This window comes from Callithrix jacchus, chromosome 5, assembly GCF_049354715.1.
Source record: "Callithrix jacchus isolate 240 chromosome 5, calJac240_pri, whole genome shotgun sequence".
Taxonomy (NCBI): Eukaryota; Metazoa; Chordata; class Mammalia; order Primates; family Cebidae; genus Callithrix; species Callithrix jacchus.
The window spans coordinates 14119059-14135369 of NC_133506.1; the positions used below are offsets into that span (position 1 = coordinate 14119059).

The 16311-nt window shown below is 41.5% G+C and overlaps 1 long non-coding RNA gene across 1 annotated transcript in view; it reads left to right on the forward strand.

Annotated features, from left to right (window-relative positions):
* Positions 1–9769: 9769 nt before the first annotated feature.
* LOC144582850 (uncharacterized) overlaps positions 9770–16311 on the forward strand; it is a 293627-nt gene continuing 287085 nt past the window's right edge. The window contains exons 1-2 of the long non-coding RNA XR_013536323.1: positions 9770–10107; positions 15766–15932. This is a non-coding gene — a long non-coding RNA (uncharacterized LOC144582850). The remainder of the gene's footprint in view (positions 10108–15765; positions 15933–16311) is intronic.

The window sequence follows — 16311 nt, forward strand, 5'->3', positions numbered from 1 at the left end:
TTTTAACATTTTTAAGAAAGCAAGCATTTATATGCACACACACACAATAGTTCACATCACTATTTTTTTAGAGGTTAACTGCTTTCTTAGATGTGATCTTGTGCTTTTTGACCCTTGGAAGAAATATTTAATTGATAAGAAAGGAAAAGGAAAAAGAATGTGCTCTGCAGAGGCTTTTGACTGGATATCTTCTGAGGGACACATATTGTCTGAAAAAGGAGGCTCAAGTTATTTCACGGTGAAGTCTACATAGGGTACGTTGTCAATTACTGTTTACCTCTTTCAGGTCAGATTTAGATGTTCTTGCTGACATCATTGGTACTCAACATCTCTGAGATTGATCCTTAGTTCAATCATTCCAGGGAGGATAATACTGATATACAGATTGACTGAGAAACTGTCCAGATATTAGACAAATCTAGCCAAGAATCAAGTCCAACACTTTGGTCATAGATGAACAACTGTGAGAGAGGGTGAGTGAAATGCACATATCTACCCATGAAAATGGCATTACTAGAAGTAATAACAATTTCAAGCCTTAATCGTGATGCCTTAGCATTTTCTACTTGATAATAAATAAGGAAATGTGGGCCAGGCATGGTGACTCACCTCTGTAATGCCAGCACTTTGGGAGGCCGAGGGAGGCAGATGATTTGAGTCCAGGAGTTGGAGACCAGCCTAGCCAATCTGGTAAAACCGTGTCTCTATAAAAATACAAACATTAGCTGGACATGGTGGCACATGCCTGTAGTCCCAGCTACTCAGGTGGCTGAGGCACAAGAATTGATTGAGCCCAGGAGGTGGAGGCTGCAGTGAGCCGAAATTGTGCCACTGTACTCTAGCCTGGGTAACAGAGGGAGACTCAGGGAAAAAACAAACCAAGGAGATATGGAGGGAGGTTGCCATCTTTGGCAAAAATTCAGATCCCTAATATGGCCACCTTAATTTGATCTCTAAATGTTGTTTTGCTTTGCAAAAAAAAATAGCTGAACACACAGCAATGTTCAGTTTAAAAGTCATAATGAACAAAAGTATGTATCTTTTCTCAGACCCAGATAACAGAATCATTGGGAAGAGATTAAATATTGGGATAGAGCAGGGTAAAAAGAATCATGAAAGAAAATTATCTTTTACATAAAACTCAATTTGGTAACATCTAACGTCACACGGACTTGTATTGTGTGTGGAATTATTTAGTCATTACTGTAATCATTTCAAAACCAGATTTTCTGTTTTACCGCTATAGCGGTTCTTGTCTAGCAAATGCGGAGCTGGTCTTGAGCTTTTGGAAACATTCATACTATTTTATAGAACTTCTCAGACATCTGGAAGGAATGGGACTGTAAATTAATGGTTTACATAGCTGTCACCTGAATTCCTAGAATTGGAACATTTTGACTTCCTTGATGAGCTCAGACTTTTGCTTCATGCCACCTACGAACATATTTCCAAAATTTGTAGAATAAATGAGTTTAGTTTCAAAGTTTATAAATTTTTTTTGTGAATTTAGAGAGAGAATTAATGTGGTGGAATATGGTTACAAAGTAATGTTTTTAGCTATAATTAATCGGCACAAATATCGTGTCCTAGGATAAAAGTTTAATTAGCAAGGACTTAAGGCTAAATAGAGGCTGTTAGTTAATTTATATGTAATTTTGTAGACTAAGTAGATAGAAGTACATTATGCAAATGACTATTTTGCATATTTATTTATTTTTTCATAGTTTCCTAATTGGGAATCAAGAAATCTGTGCATATTAAATTTATAAAGTGTGTCACATTGTGACAAAGACTGTGACCTCTTTAAAGAAATATTTCCCAGCCAGATGCATGGCTCACGTGTGTAATCCCAGCACTTTGGGAGGCTCAGGGGGATGGATCACCTGAGGTCAGGAGTTCAAGACTAGCCTGGCCAACATGGTGAAACCACGTTTCTCCTAAAACTATAAAAATTAGCTGGGCATGGTGGCACATGCCTATAATCCCACTACTCAGGGGGCTGAGGCAGTAGAATCACTTGAACCTAGGAGGCAGAGGTTGTAGTGAGCCGACATCATGACCCTGCATTCCATCCTGGGCGACAGACTCCTTCTCAGAGGGGGAAAAAAAAAGAAATGTTTCCCTGTTTTTAATGGCCTCTGATGATTTGAACAAAAACACTTGTTAAATAGAAGACGAGATACACATGACACCTTTGCCCAGAAGTCGTCTTATCTCTCTGTGCCAGACGACTTAAAAATAGCATGTAATTTCTCTCCCTATTCTCAAATAATATATTTCCTATTGTGGAAAACAAGTAAACTTTTAAAATGTATTTTAAAAATCAGCCTGATCCTATTGCTTAAAACTAGTAATGATAATTAATTAGTTAATTACATCATTTACTTATAAAACAGAGTCTAACTCTGTTGCCCAGGCTGGAGTGCAGAGGTGTGATCAGGGCTCACAGCAGCCTCAACTTCTTGGGCTCAGGTGATCCTCCCACCTTAGGCTCCTGAGTAACTGAAACTGCAGGATATGCCATCATGCCTGGTTAATTTTTTGTAGTTTTTGTAGAAACATGTTGCTCAGGCTGGTCTTAAACTCCTAAACTCAAGTGATCCACCTGCTTCAGCCTCCCAAACTGCTGGGATTACAGGGGTGAGTCACTGTGCCCAGCCAACTGTTAATATTTTAATGTTTCTTTCTCATCTTAATTCTACTGTTGCATATTATAGAGTCTATATTATTCTGTTTGACTTTTTACTTCGTATTATGATTTTGTATATTATGATCCTTGCATATTGTGAGCTCTTTCTTTCCTTTTTTTTGAAATGGAGTTGCCCAGGCTGGAGTGCAATGTGCAATCTCCACTCACCACAACCTCAACCTCCTGGGTTTAAGCGATTCTCCTGCCTCAGCCACCCAAGTCACTGGGATTACAGGCATGCGCCACCACACTCAGCTAATTTTATATTTTTAGTAGAGATGGAGTTTTTCCATGTCGATCAGGCTGGTCTCAAACTCCTGACCTCAGATGATCTGCATGCCTTGGCCTCCCAAAGTGCTGGAATTATAGGCATGTGCCATCACGCCTGGCCTATGAGCTCTTTGTAAATACACTGTCATATTCCAACAGGATATTATCAATGGATAACTAATAGCACAAATTACCAAATCTTTCTATGTTACAACAACGTTGTTTAGAAAAAGCATACTTTAGTTATTTTCAGGAAAAACGTGAAACCTAAAAAAGCAAAGCTTCATTTATTACTGATCACTCTTATGAAAATATGAGGTGCCTGTGAAATCCCTCCTGGCTGCCTGATTTCCCAACATGCTGATAATGGTGATCTAAAACTATCATTTAGATATTGGGAGTCGAGTTCTGATAGCTGAACTTCAGACTGGGAGGCCTACTGAAAAATAAAACCACCAAGAAAAGCACTTGAAATTTATGAAACTTCTGGAGAGGAGTTATATATTTTAGGTCTTCCTAAGTTAATGTTAGGCCTCAAGGAAAGCTGAAAATGATAAATTTGTAAAGGTCCTTTTTATACTATGATTTTAAATGAAATAGAAAATATTCCCAATATCTGTAATACATACATATATTACACTTTATGGCTAGAAAGGAAAGATGCTATTTTCTAAATAGGCTTTTTGTCTTTTTAATTTTTCTAGGTTCAAAGTTCATATTACAAAATGACAGGCATTCACATTTTTTCTGATTTAAGTTTTTTTTGAGGGGGCAGAGGAAAGGGGGAGTTTGTATTCGTACAGTTTTTTAGTCTATTGAAACTTTTCAATACTTGAGCCTAATATCCTCACCTTTCAAGATATCACGTAACTCTTGCTTATTTAACAGGGGAAAAAAACCCCAAACCCCCCAAAAAAGTTGTGTTTGTATTAGTACAGTCGAGTTTGTATTAGTACAGTTTTTTTAGTCTATTGAAACTTTTCAATATTTGAGCATCATATACTCACCTTTCAAGATATCATGTAACTTTTAATAGGAGGGAAAAAAACCCAAACCCCCCAAAAAAGTTGTGTTTGTATTAGTACAGTCGAGTTTGTATTAGTACAGTTTTTTTAGTCTATTGAAACTTTTCAATATTTGAGCATCATATACTCACCTTTCAAGATATCATGTAACTTTTAATAGGAGGGAAAAAAACCCAAACCCCACCCAAAAAACCTCTGACCAAACATGAACATAACACTCTTGGACCAAATTGTTCTCCTGGCTGTTTCTGAGTAAGTCAAACTAGCACATGGTTAGTGAGATGTTGTAGTTGCTGAGGTGGCATTCTTTTTGTACCCAGGGCTTTGAGACTTTTGGATTTTCAAAATTCACCCTTGTCAACTTAAGTAACAGAGAAGCTCTCTAAAAAGAAAGACATTTATTTGGGAGCAGAGCATTGTAATGGGAATACACATGTCATAATAAAGTATATGTGTATTCAGGGAAGTAAAGGCTCTTTGTTTCTTAACATTTGTGATTCTACTTTGATTCTGACAGCTTTTACACTCTGATTATCCTATACCCTAGGTTGATATCCTAGAGTTTTCAAATGCACTTTTGCATTAAGCAAGGCGATTAAAAATGTAATAAAATAATTGAGAGATAATAAATTCTTCTTTAGATTTGGAGTCCTGAATAAAGACGGTAGTTATGAGTTCCTACGTACATATTTTAGGGTTCACGTTGTGAAAATCTTAGACCTGGAAGGCTTATCACCGTCTTGTCCCAACCAATCTTTATTTTCCTAAGGAGTAAAATCTCCCTGTGTTTCGGTTGGCCTAAGTCAGTCCCAATTTATGCCTATTGTCCTTGTGTAATTATAACAGCACCTGTTATTACTATCAAGCGTTTCTAGCTTAAAGGATTAGTTGTATAATCATCTTACTAATGAGAGAACCGAACCCCAACCCTTGAAGGGGTTGCACAAGGCTTTGAACTAGACCAAACTAGTTTATGGCAAAATAGAAGTGCACTCTTTAAACTTCCAAACCAGAGTTTAATTTATTATTACCATTCATGATTTAAGATGAATTAGGTAAATGCAAAACTCGTAAGATTTTTGACCAAGCAATGCAGGTACAGTGGTTCTCAATTTTTGGCTTGCCTTCGAATCACCTGGAGGTCTTGTTAAAACAGATTTCTGGGCCCCACCCCAGAGTTTCTTAATTTGAAGATCTAGGGTGAGAATGAGAATTTGCATATCTAAGTTCCCAGAGATGCTGATACAGCTTCTACGGGGAGCTCTTGCTTTGAGCATCTGTCACACAATGTTAAGGTAACCTTTCCATGCTGTAAAGGCAGACAGAGGTGAGAACATGCCCTTCCACAGCTGTAAATAGTCACCTCTTCTTCTCAGCTTAACTTATTTGATAGGCACCAGAATTTCCTCACAGCAAAAATAATAGGTATGAAGTGAAAAATATGAAATACAAAATTCACAGAAGACAGGGTTATGTGGGGTTGGGCTGGTTGGTTCTTATCAGGGAGTGCAGGGCCATTCTTTGTCAACAACCCAGCAAGGCTACTCAACCAACAAGAAGAAAAAGTTTTCACATTATGCTCTAGAAACTTGCTACTCAAGGTAGATGAGCCAGCAGCATCATCTGGAGATTGCTGGAAATACAGAGATGGGAAACACAAGACCCCTGTGGGAACTTCTTAAATAGATCATGGCTAATTTGCTGCCGTGAATGTGGAAGGAACTGAGTTACTGAATTGGAGAGAAGACTTGAGGATTACCTTGATATGGAGGAGGCATCAAGAGAGACGGAATTGCAAAAGTTCTTTCCCACTGAGGTTCAGAGATTCTCTGCTGTCAAACCACTTAGAAGCAGCATTAAAGTTTACCATAAATTGATCTGAAATAGTTCTGTGTTCTAAATGCTTCTAAATCCTGAACCAAAAATCTGGGTGTGGAAGACACAATTTTCTTCTTTTTTCTCCCCCTTCGTTTATTTGGAGACATAAGTAGCTGGAATAGTATCTTAAGAAAAACCAGCATTGCTGCAAGAAAATGGAGGCGGATGAGTTTAGAATCATAAGGAAAGCATCAGGTAGGTCAGGGAAAAGTTTGTTGCAACAAATGTTTAAGCCTGGATTAGGGACTGTAATTGGCAAGAATGAAGTTATCTATTGACAAGCAGCATTGAAATCAGATTTACCAGAAGGTTCTAAAAGCAGAGTTAATAAGGAGAATTTCCGGTAGTGTTATTAAAACTACTTGGAATTTCCCAAAAACAGTTAGGTCTGAAAGATAAGACCGTGGCAGTAAATTCTCATTCCCTGTTCTTCTTTAAGGACAGCAACAAAATGGAAAGACTATTTTCCTGTCAAATACACATTAAAAACAGAATTTCATGTGAGTCAAAAAGAATTACCTTTGCAACTGCAGCAATGGTGAGTCACCATGTAAAATTACTTGTCAACTCTCAAAACTCTGTGGTTGCTATGAATGACATAGCCTTTCCTGGAGACAGTCTCGAAGATATTCAGCCCACAGAGCACCATTTTCCCTCTGCCACTATTCCTTTATGCACCTGCAGCTTTGAGTCAACAAAAATTGCCAACCCAGGGTGATAAGCTCCATATAAATAATTAATGACATGGAACTAATTACTCCTGTATTAGGCCACCTGCACCCTCAAAGCTCAAGAGCCCCAGGTGTGAAAATTGCAGGGGCAACTAATGGTGAGCTGCATTTCATCACGTAAGCCCTGCAGAGGAGGCCCCGGCTGTTTCCGGCTCACGTTTTTTTCAGGGTTCAGCAAGCAGAGCACGGGTGGGACTGACTGCTTTTGTAACATCTCAGAAGGCAACCAGACGACGTGGTGACTCTTGAAAACTGAGCTCTTACAGGCCACCAGGAGGTAAGAGGGATTAGGTTTAATTAGAGGAAAAGACACCTTGAAGGATATAGTTAGAAATTGTCCCTTGAGGTATGCGAAACCTGCTCCAACAACTCCATGTGAGCAGGCTACATTTAAGAGTTTGGAACTTCTGTTTTGTTATTTAAGCAGATTTCATAGGGCTTCAGGATTTCAATCTGCAAATATGTGAATTAAATTATATGCATATCTCTACATCTGAAATGTATATTATAAGCCAAAATTATAACATTTATAACACTACTGTAATATTGGGGTTCAGGGTTTCCTCAGCTCTCCTGAGAGAATGTTTCTCCAGGTTCTTGGCCTCCTGCCCTCTCAAGAATGAGAGAGGGGATCACGGCACAGTGTGCAGTAAATGCCGGACTCAAAAGTGCTTATAGAAAGTGATTTATTGAGAGAGAGAGAGAAAAACAGGAGAAGAGAGAAATAAACAGCTAACTCTCACACTGAGTGAGAAAATCCAGAAAGATGGAATCCAGGAGAGGAAAGCAGCTTCCACACTGAGTGGAAGGGAATAGAGAGATGGAGTTTGGGAGGGGAAGACAGGCTTCCACGAAGGGAGTGTTCGTGGAAGGGGACTCCAGAGGGGAAATCCAGGAGGCAGAAAAACAGCTTCCACAAGCACAAGAGTGTTCATGGAAGGGGACCCAAACATGGAGTCTGAAGCCGTGTGGAAGAGGGGACTTTTAGCCTGGGAGGATCCCCCACCTTAAGACCCCAGAACAATGAAAGAAGTTCCTTAGAATTTCTGCTGGAGTGATTGACTCTTAGTTTCTTCCCCGTGCCCACAAAATTTAAACATAAACCGTTAAATCTCCTGGATGGAGAGAGATGGGAGCGGGGCATGGCGCTAAGAAGTTCTTGCCCTTAAAACTACGCCCCCTGTGGACCTGGAAAGAGAACATCCTCTCTCATTCCCCCACCTCTGAACAGAAAAGCCTACCTTCTGCTGGAATTATGGATGCCAATCCTCTAACTACTTCCTGGCTGGGTGCGGTGGCTCAAGCCTGTAATCCCAGCACTTTGGGAGGCTGAGGCGGGTGGATCACGAGGTCAAGAGATCGAGACCATCCTGGTCTACATGATGAAACCCCGTCTATACTAAAAATACAAAAAATTAGCGGGGCACGGTGGCGTGTGTTTGTAATCCCAGCTACTCAGGAGGCTGAGGCAGGAGAATTGCCTGAACCCAGGAGGTGGAGGTTGAGGTGAGCCAAGATTGTGCCATTGCACTCCATCTCAAAAAAAGAGTGAAACTCCATCTCAAAACAAAACAAAACAAAACAAAACTACTTTCTGCTGAAATGGGGCACAGAAGAGGCCCTGCAGTTGAGGTTTCCTCCAGAGGGGAGCCTTTCAGGGATGCAAGTTGATCCTGAGGTCCACGATAGAGCCCACGAGCCAAGGATATCCGGGGTTCCAGCAGCAGGATTATTTGTGACCTTATGGTTCTATGAGAAATGAATGTGACAAGGTGGTTAAAAATGAGAGGCCCAGAGGCCAACAAGTTTAGAATGGTTATAAACGAGCCTAGGAGAGAACAGAGTCAGGACAGTCAGTTGTTAAACAAGCTTCACAACATTTAACTGGTTTACAAAATAGCAGCATCTTTCCTAGAAAGAGACAGGTTCCCTTCCCACTATGAAAAGGATACTCAGAGTTTGAGAGACGGCAAAGCTGAGGGTTACAGTCCTGTTAATGCCAGGATATAAATTAGACTTATGCGTGGTTACTTGTTTGTGGATCTTGCTGGAAAAGCAGATGCAGATCCTCTAAGGGCTCACGGGGATATGAAGGGTCGTGTCCTGGAAGTTCAGGCTATGGAGTGAAGGGTCTATGACTTTCCTGAGGAGGTGTCCAAGGCGTTTACCAAGTGTGATGAATCCAGGAGTTAATTCCCACCACCTTAACTGCCATCCTAGGAAGGACCGAAAATGGTCCTTCCTAGGGCAGGAGAGAAATGCTGAGAAGGCCGTGCAGTGTCCAGGAGAAGACTGACTTCCTGGACTTCTGTGGTCAGCTTTACCCGGGGCTCTGTGAGGGTGATGGCTCCTGCTGGCACTTGCTCCAGGCACCCTCAGTCTTGCCATTGGGTCATCTGGTCAGACACCTCTGGCCCTGAGAACCTTCGTCCCCTGGGACGTTGTGCTTTTCAGTGATTCCCTTGGCACAGCGGGCATGGACGAGATGGTGGTCCATTCCTCTGGGGACAATTTCTTACAAAGTGTCCCTTCAGACTGCACTGATAACAAGTTCTGCCAGACTGGCTGACCCAAGCCTTTCCCTCATTTGAGCCCCTGGGGTCTGCCTGCCTGAAGGCCATGACTAAGGCTGATCTATCCTTTCAGCCTGTTCCCTCTGGTCTCTGTTACAAAATGCCAGAGTTTGCCTGGTTCAGTAATGATTCTAGACTCTGTTCTGCTCCCAAAGCCAGCTTCTGAAGCTTCCTCCTGATATCTACTGCTGACGGAGATATAGACTTGTCCTTTAGTATTAACTGATTCTCAATGGAGTCTGGTGACAGGGGGTGTATTTTTTAAAAACCTCCCACAATCGCTCAAGGAAAGCTGTTGGGTTTTCTTCCCTTCCCTTTGGGGGCTAGATTTTCCACTCCACAGAGAGTAATTTGGTCACACTATTTGGCAGAGAAAAATGAGCTGCTTCTTCTAGAGACTGTGTGTCAAATTGGTCCCAATTTTCCATTATACCCTTTAATGGGGACTTGAGCTCGGGAAGATAGGCACCCATCTGAAATCAAACACAAGGCCGCTTGCCCCCGTCACTTTAAAAGCCTCTGTTGCAGCCGCTGCTGGGCTGGCCGTGAGTTCCCCACCCCCTCGGCTTTCGGGGAGGGCCATGTTGACCCCGCCCCACTCCCAGAGCCGCTGCCCACATAGGGACCCGCAGCCAGCAAGCAAACGCCCCGGGCGGAGGGAGCCTTTTCCACACTGCTGCCTGGGACTGGAGAACGCTTGAGAGGCCTGCCAGAACCACGCGCCAGGCTGCCCTGCTCCTCGGCCCCCTGCAGGCTCCGGCTGTACCCCACCCGTCCCACTGTTTTTCTCTGGCAGACCCAGGGCTGGGCTGTGCCCGGCAGGCAAAGAGCGGAAAGTGGGGGTGCTCACCCTTTCCACCCCGCAGGCTCCTGCAGGTTTTGGTCACTGAGATAATATCCGAAGGACAGAGAAGGAGAGGGAAAGCAGAGAGAGCATGGAGGTAAAAACAAACAAACAAACAAAAATACGGCGCTTTTAATTGCCCCTGGCCCGCGCCACTTAAGACGGGCTGGGCCGCAGCTGCTCCGGTTCCCCACAGCCCTGCCTGGCTGCGGCCGCTTCAGGTGTTCTTAAAGAGACAGGACAGAATGGGGCCGGTTTGACTCATGATTTTGAAGTCTTCTCTGGCTGTACCCCTCTTCTGGTGTATGCCTTTCCTGGCTGTACCCCTCTTTCTGGTGTACCCCTCTCCTGGCTGGCTCGCCAAAATGTAATATTGGGGTTCAGGGGTTCAGGGTGCCCTCAGCTCCCCTGAGAAAATGTTTCTCCACGTTCTTGGCCTCCTGCCCTCTCAAGAATGAGAGAGGGGCCCCGGCACAGTGCACAGTAAATGCTGGACTCAAAAGTGTTTGTAGAAGGTGATTTCTTCAGAGAGAGAGAGAAACAGGAGAAGAGAGAAACAAACAGCTAACTCTCACGCTGAGTGAGAAAATCCAGAAAGATGGAATTCAGGAGAGGAAAGCAGCTTCCACACTGAGTGGAAGGGAATAGAGAGATGGAGTTTGGGAGGGGAAGACAGGCTTCCACGAAGGGAGTGTTCGTGGAAGGGGACTCCAGAGGGGAAATCCAGGAGACAGAAAAACAGCTTCCACAAGCACAAGAGTGTTCGTGGAAGGGGACCCAAACATGGAGTCCGAAGCCCTGTGGAAGAGGGGAGTTTTAACCTGGGAGGAACCCCCACCTTCTCTAAGTCCCCAGGCTAAGGAAAGGAGTTCCAAAGTTTAAACATAAACCGTGAAATCTCCCGGATGGAGAAAGATGGGAGGGGGGCATGGCGCTAGGAAGTTCTTGCCCTTAAAACTACGCCCCCTTGTGGACCCAGGAAGAGAACACCCGCCCTCACTGCATTTTGGTGGGGATCTTTATTTTCATGGCTTGGGTGGTGTATGTTTGTGTATGTGTGATTGATTGATATAGAGTCTTTCCAAGTAAGATCTTAAAATCTTGTTTGAAGGAAATCCATTGCAAAGTTGTCTATAGTTTATGCTTAACTTAAACACGAGCAGAAATTCTCAAGCCATCTTACAGAATACTCATCATTAGTTTTGCATTGGCTTTGGAATGAAGAAGAAAAGGAGAAAAGATGATTGAAGTTACTATTTCTAGGGACTTTAAGTTCCTTGATTTCACTTGCTGCAAAGCTCAGCATGGGAGATGCAACTTCTCATTTAGTGACAGCCTCTTATCAATTATTCCTTTGTTATGATTTGAAGGTGAGTTGAGGAAAACAATTGGCTACTCAATAGAACAGTTACAAAGTACTAGAAGTAAAGATTCTACAAGTCTTTGGGGAAAATTCCAGGGGAATTTGTCTAACTGTATATTTTTCTACAAACACACATACTAGTTTACACTAATTAGCCCACAGAATCCCTATTTCTCTTGTTTTCATCTTGTGAGTTGGAAAGTTAAGGAGAATTTTTTTTTACTTTAATCCTCTTCCCTTAGCCCCACAATTAAGCTTAAATTACATTTTTCTAGACTGGGCATGGTGGCTCATGCCTATAATCCCATCACTTTGGGAGGCCAAAACTGGCGGATTGCCTGAGCTCAGAGGTTCTCGACCCTGAGTACAGTGAAACCCCGTCTCTACTAAAATGCAAAAAATTAGCCAGGTGTGGTGGCATGCACCTGTACTTCCGGCTACTCACGAGGCTGAGGCAAGAGAATTGCTTGAACCTGGGAGGCGGAAGTTGCAGTGAGCAGAGATCTCACCACTGCACTCCAGCCTGAGTGACAGAGGGAGACTCTGTGTCAAAAAAAAAAAAAAAATTAAGTTTTTCTATACTCATCATATTTAAATTTATATCCAAATATATATAGTAGCTTCTAATAATTTTGTTTAATAGACTTTAGTTTTGGAGCAATTTTAGGTTTACAGAGGAGTAGAAAGTAGAGTTCCCATGTATCCCTCTTACCACCTGCTCCCCAGTTTCCCTTATTAGTAACATTTTGCATCAGTATGGGACATTTGTTAGGGCCAATAAGCCAGTATAGATACATTATTATTAACTAAAGTCCACCGTTTACACTAGGGTTCACTCTGTATCATATATTTTATGAGGTTTGACAAATGTATAATGAAATGTATACACCATTACATTACTGTACAGAATAGTCTCACTGCCCCCAAAATCCTACCTTCTCCCCCCCTTTTTTTTTTAACAAAAACAAGATGTATATTACACCTTGATTTTTCTTTCAGTTTCTTCATGTCAACTGACTGGGTTGATCTACCCCATTCCTTTTAACAGCTGTGTAATATTCCGTGGTGAAACAATGCCATAGTTGATTCAACATTTTCTCTTGTCGATTAGAATTCATGTTATATCCTTGTGCAGATTATGCTTTAACACTCACAGAATTCAACTTCCGGGAGCAAGGCTACAGAATCAGAGGCTATGGGCACTATTACTTTTAATGAGCATTGCCATGTTGCTTTTAAATATAGTTGTGTATATTTAAGGAGAGGCATTTCCACCTGAGATATGAAAGTACCTTTTTGCCCCAGTCCTCGCCAGGAGCAGGTATTATACATCCATAGTTGAAAACATGTATATGTTTGTATATGTTGGCTCTGCATTCTGATTGGGTTAGAGCTCCAGCACTACCACATTCTGCTCATGTCACTTCCAGTGCCTCAGTTTCCTCACCTGTAATATATGAATGGTAACAATCCCATTACATCATAGGGTTGATTGAGTGATTAGACAGGATAATACATAGAACAGGCTGAGCCTGTACCTGGCTTAGACTAAGCAGTTAATGATAGCTTTCATTATGGATGGATCATTAGATCCTTTGAACAATATCCAGAAATATTGCTTCATTGTAATATTCTTGGATAAATTGTGGAATTCTACTAAATTTTGTGGTAATTAGGTGAGATCAAAGCAGATACAAACATTCTTGTAATGCCAAGCCACAGAATGTAGTCTCCAAAAACAGAAGGCTATCTCTGATCATCATCCCTCTATAATGTGCAAAAATAATTAACTAAAATTCAGGTTATTAGAAAACCTCACTTTGTATAAGCACAAACCTTTTGTCAGAGTTGAAGCTAACATCTTGGCATTCTAAATTTCTTCAGGTATTATTTCTTCCCACCTTATACTTAATAATTTAACAGCTTTGACTTTATTTTTAAGTGGCCGATTTCTCTTCAGCTCTTATTTTAAAACCTCTGTCAAGGTGGTCTCTGTAGACTGTACTTCAGGGCACATGATACTTCAGGACTAAGACTGTATCCTCCATCTCTCCTCGTATCATCATGCTATTTCTGTTCCTCACCTGTAGCCTCTGAGGCTGGACCAAAAACTATTCCTTAAATTTCTTACCAGGAGCTGAGAGTATCCTTGAGAGAAAGGGAGATGAGAGAGAGTGTGGAGGGAGAGAGAAAGACAGGAAGAACAGAGAGTTAGAGGCAGAGAGATGTGGAGGAGGGATGGGTGCCTGGTCTCTACCTTTAAAATGCAGTCATCCTCCCTGAACCCTTGAGCAGATGGTACTCCCAATCAGGTGAAATGCCCCCTCCTTCTGATGGGAATTCTTATGATAGTTTGGGAAATTGTGAATGCTCTGACAGCGTGGCTCCCTGTTACATACTGGGCAACATCTAGTTCTGACAGAAAGCTGGTTACATTAGATAAAGGCCATGAAGAATCTCGAGAATTTTTGCTTGTTTGTCTGTGGGCTTTTATGTTATCCTGAAGCAGGAACTGTGGATACGAACTGTGTGACTTCCTAGTAAACATACCCTGCTACGTGGGCCCTTCTTTCTGAAGGAATATTGTCTCACGTGGGCATTTTCAGTAGCTGCTGTAATGCCAAACGTTGAAATTTTCGAGACCTTTTTACTCTTTCTATGGGATTTGCGGAAAAGAGTATTCAAAATTGTTATTGACTTAAAAAATCAAACATGTAGCTCGTGGACACTAAAATGGAAATTATTGTAGTTGTGTATTTCAAAAATAAATTGTAACCAAGTTTTATATGACTCCATACCGAATAGCAATTTACCTTAGAGGTTTTAAATTATTTATTCAGTAACACTCTCTGAATGCCATACTATATACAGAATGAATGGAAACTGTCAGAAGACCTACTCTAACTTCCCTTCAAGATAGCCATGGGAAATGGGAAAACCGTTTCCTATAATTTCAATGTAGATGGAACGTTGAGCATGTAAGCATGACCCTGAGTGTGAGAGGAAGAAGGAATAACAGAAGCAGTGGCATGTAGCTGAGAGTAGGTGGAATGTTCTAGAGAGCATGAGGAGATTGGTTTAGATCCCACATGTTACGGGACCAGTCTTAATTCAAATATTCCCTCTTGCTTTTTAATTAAACATTTGTGAATCAGCTAAAGAAAAAAACCTTGTCGGGCTATGAATTTCTACTCTGGGTTCACAAACATGTTCACCCCCCCCCAAAAAAAATGGTAGGCAGTAACTCCTGAATGGTGGTAGGATTGTCATGTGGAGGGCCCTAAACAACAGTTTTTTTAAAAAAGGATTGCCATTCTGGGGTCCCAGGTAATACAGTGTTTTGAGCAGGCATGGATGTAGAATTGCCAGAGATGAGAGGATCTCTAAGAGAATCAGAGGCAAAATGACTTGCCAATCATTTATGTAGAAGAGACAATGAATTGGGAGGATCAAGAGAGGAGCCTGAGATTTAAATTGTTGTGGGACGATTGAAAAATAATATAATGATTAAATGCTTGACCTGCAGAATGTATGATGTAGTTTAACTCTCATTTATCCCACTTCCTAAGAGTGTAATTTTAGGAGAGTTTCCTTATCTTTAAAATAGAGATCCTGTTAGCACCCAGATTATAGAATTCCTTAAAATAATCTGTGCTACATAAATTTTAGTTATTTATATTATGAAGGCAATATTTCAGGCAAGAAAGCCTAAACATTCTCACTGCCCATCTATCTTTGTCAGAATCAATACATCAGAGGAAGGAATCAATTAGCATGAAGTAGTGGGTAGGATTTTGCCCTCTTTTCCCCTTCCCTCCAGAATGCCATTGATGATTTATGGAAGTTCCAATAGTGAAGGATTAGAGAGAAAAAAAAGTGAGAATGATAAGGTGGGATATCCTGAAGCAAGGCAAAGAATTATTACAAGAAAAGAAAGTGTAATAGGGGATGGAAAGCCAGCAGAAGGAAGCTGGATCGTGTGTGTATTCACTACACCACTTATTTTGGAAAAGATGTGGAAAATTGTAGAGTTCAAAAATGACTGTCCCAGCTATGATTCACCGAAGAAGTCACTCTCGGCCACATAGACCCTGGCTTTTTTTCAGAGGTCATGTTTACACATGATTTATAAAGTTCTAACATGCAGTTGAAAGTTTCTCTGGTATATTTAGAAGTGTCTGGAAGAGCAGTTGTCACCATTACACTTTGCCTGCCTTTGATTTCTGCCTATGTTTTAATTCAGTCAGTATTTATTGTACTTAGGGTGACGAAGGGCTCCGGCTTTGCGTGCTATGAACTGCAAAGCCAGAGCCCTTTAGAGAATTCAGTTCCTGCCATGTCTGGCACCTGATTCTCATCTGGCAAAAATTTACTTTTAATTTTTTGACACAGGGTCTTGCTCTGTTACCAGGATGGAGTGAAATAGAACAGTCTAGGCTCATTGCAACCTCTGCCGCCTGCACTCAAGTGATCCTCCCACCTCAGCCTCCCAAGCAGCTGCTCACTTTGGCCTCCTAAAGTGATGGGATTACAGATGTGAGCCATTGTACCCAGCCCTGGTAAGTTTTCAATAATGAGTAAATGACTCTGGATGTCTGAGCCTTGCTTATCCACCCCCTCACATTGGTCCTCTTCATTTTCGGGGTCATAACTGGGGAGAAGATTTTATAGATGCTTTGAAGGAAAGTCAGCAGGTCTGGAGTATGATGAAATCCCATCTCTCTGTTCCTTTTCTCTTGTGATTTGATACCATGAAAGGTAGATGACATCTGCAAAGGCATCTGTCTCATTTCTACGCAGTTCTGGTTGCTAACAGTTTCTTCCTTAAAATCTGGGTCTAGTATTTGCTGATTACTGCTGGATCTCATTAGAATAATTTCATTTCTTTTTTTTGCATAGACATTAATTTGGAGTTTCCGTTTATCTCCTTGGTTGTTT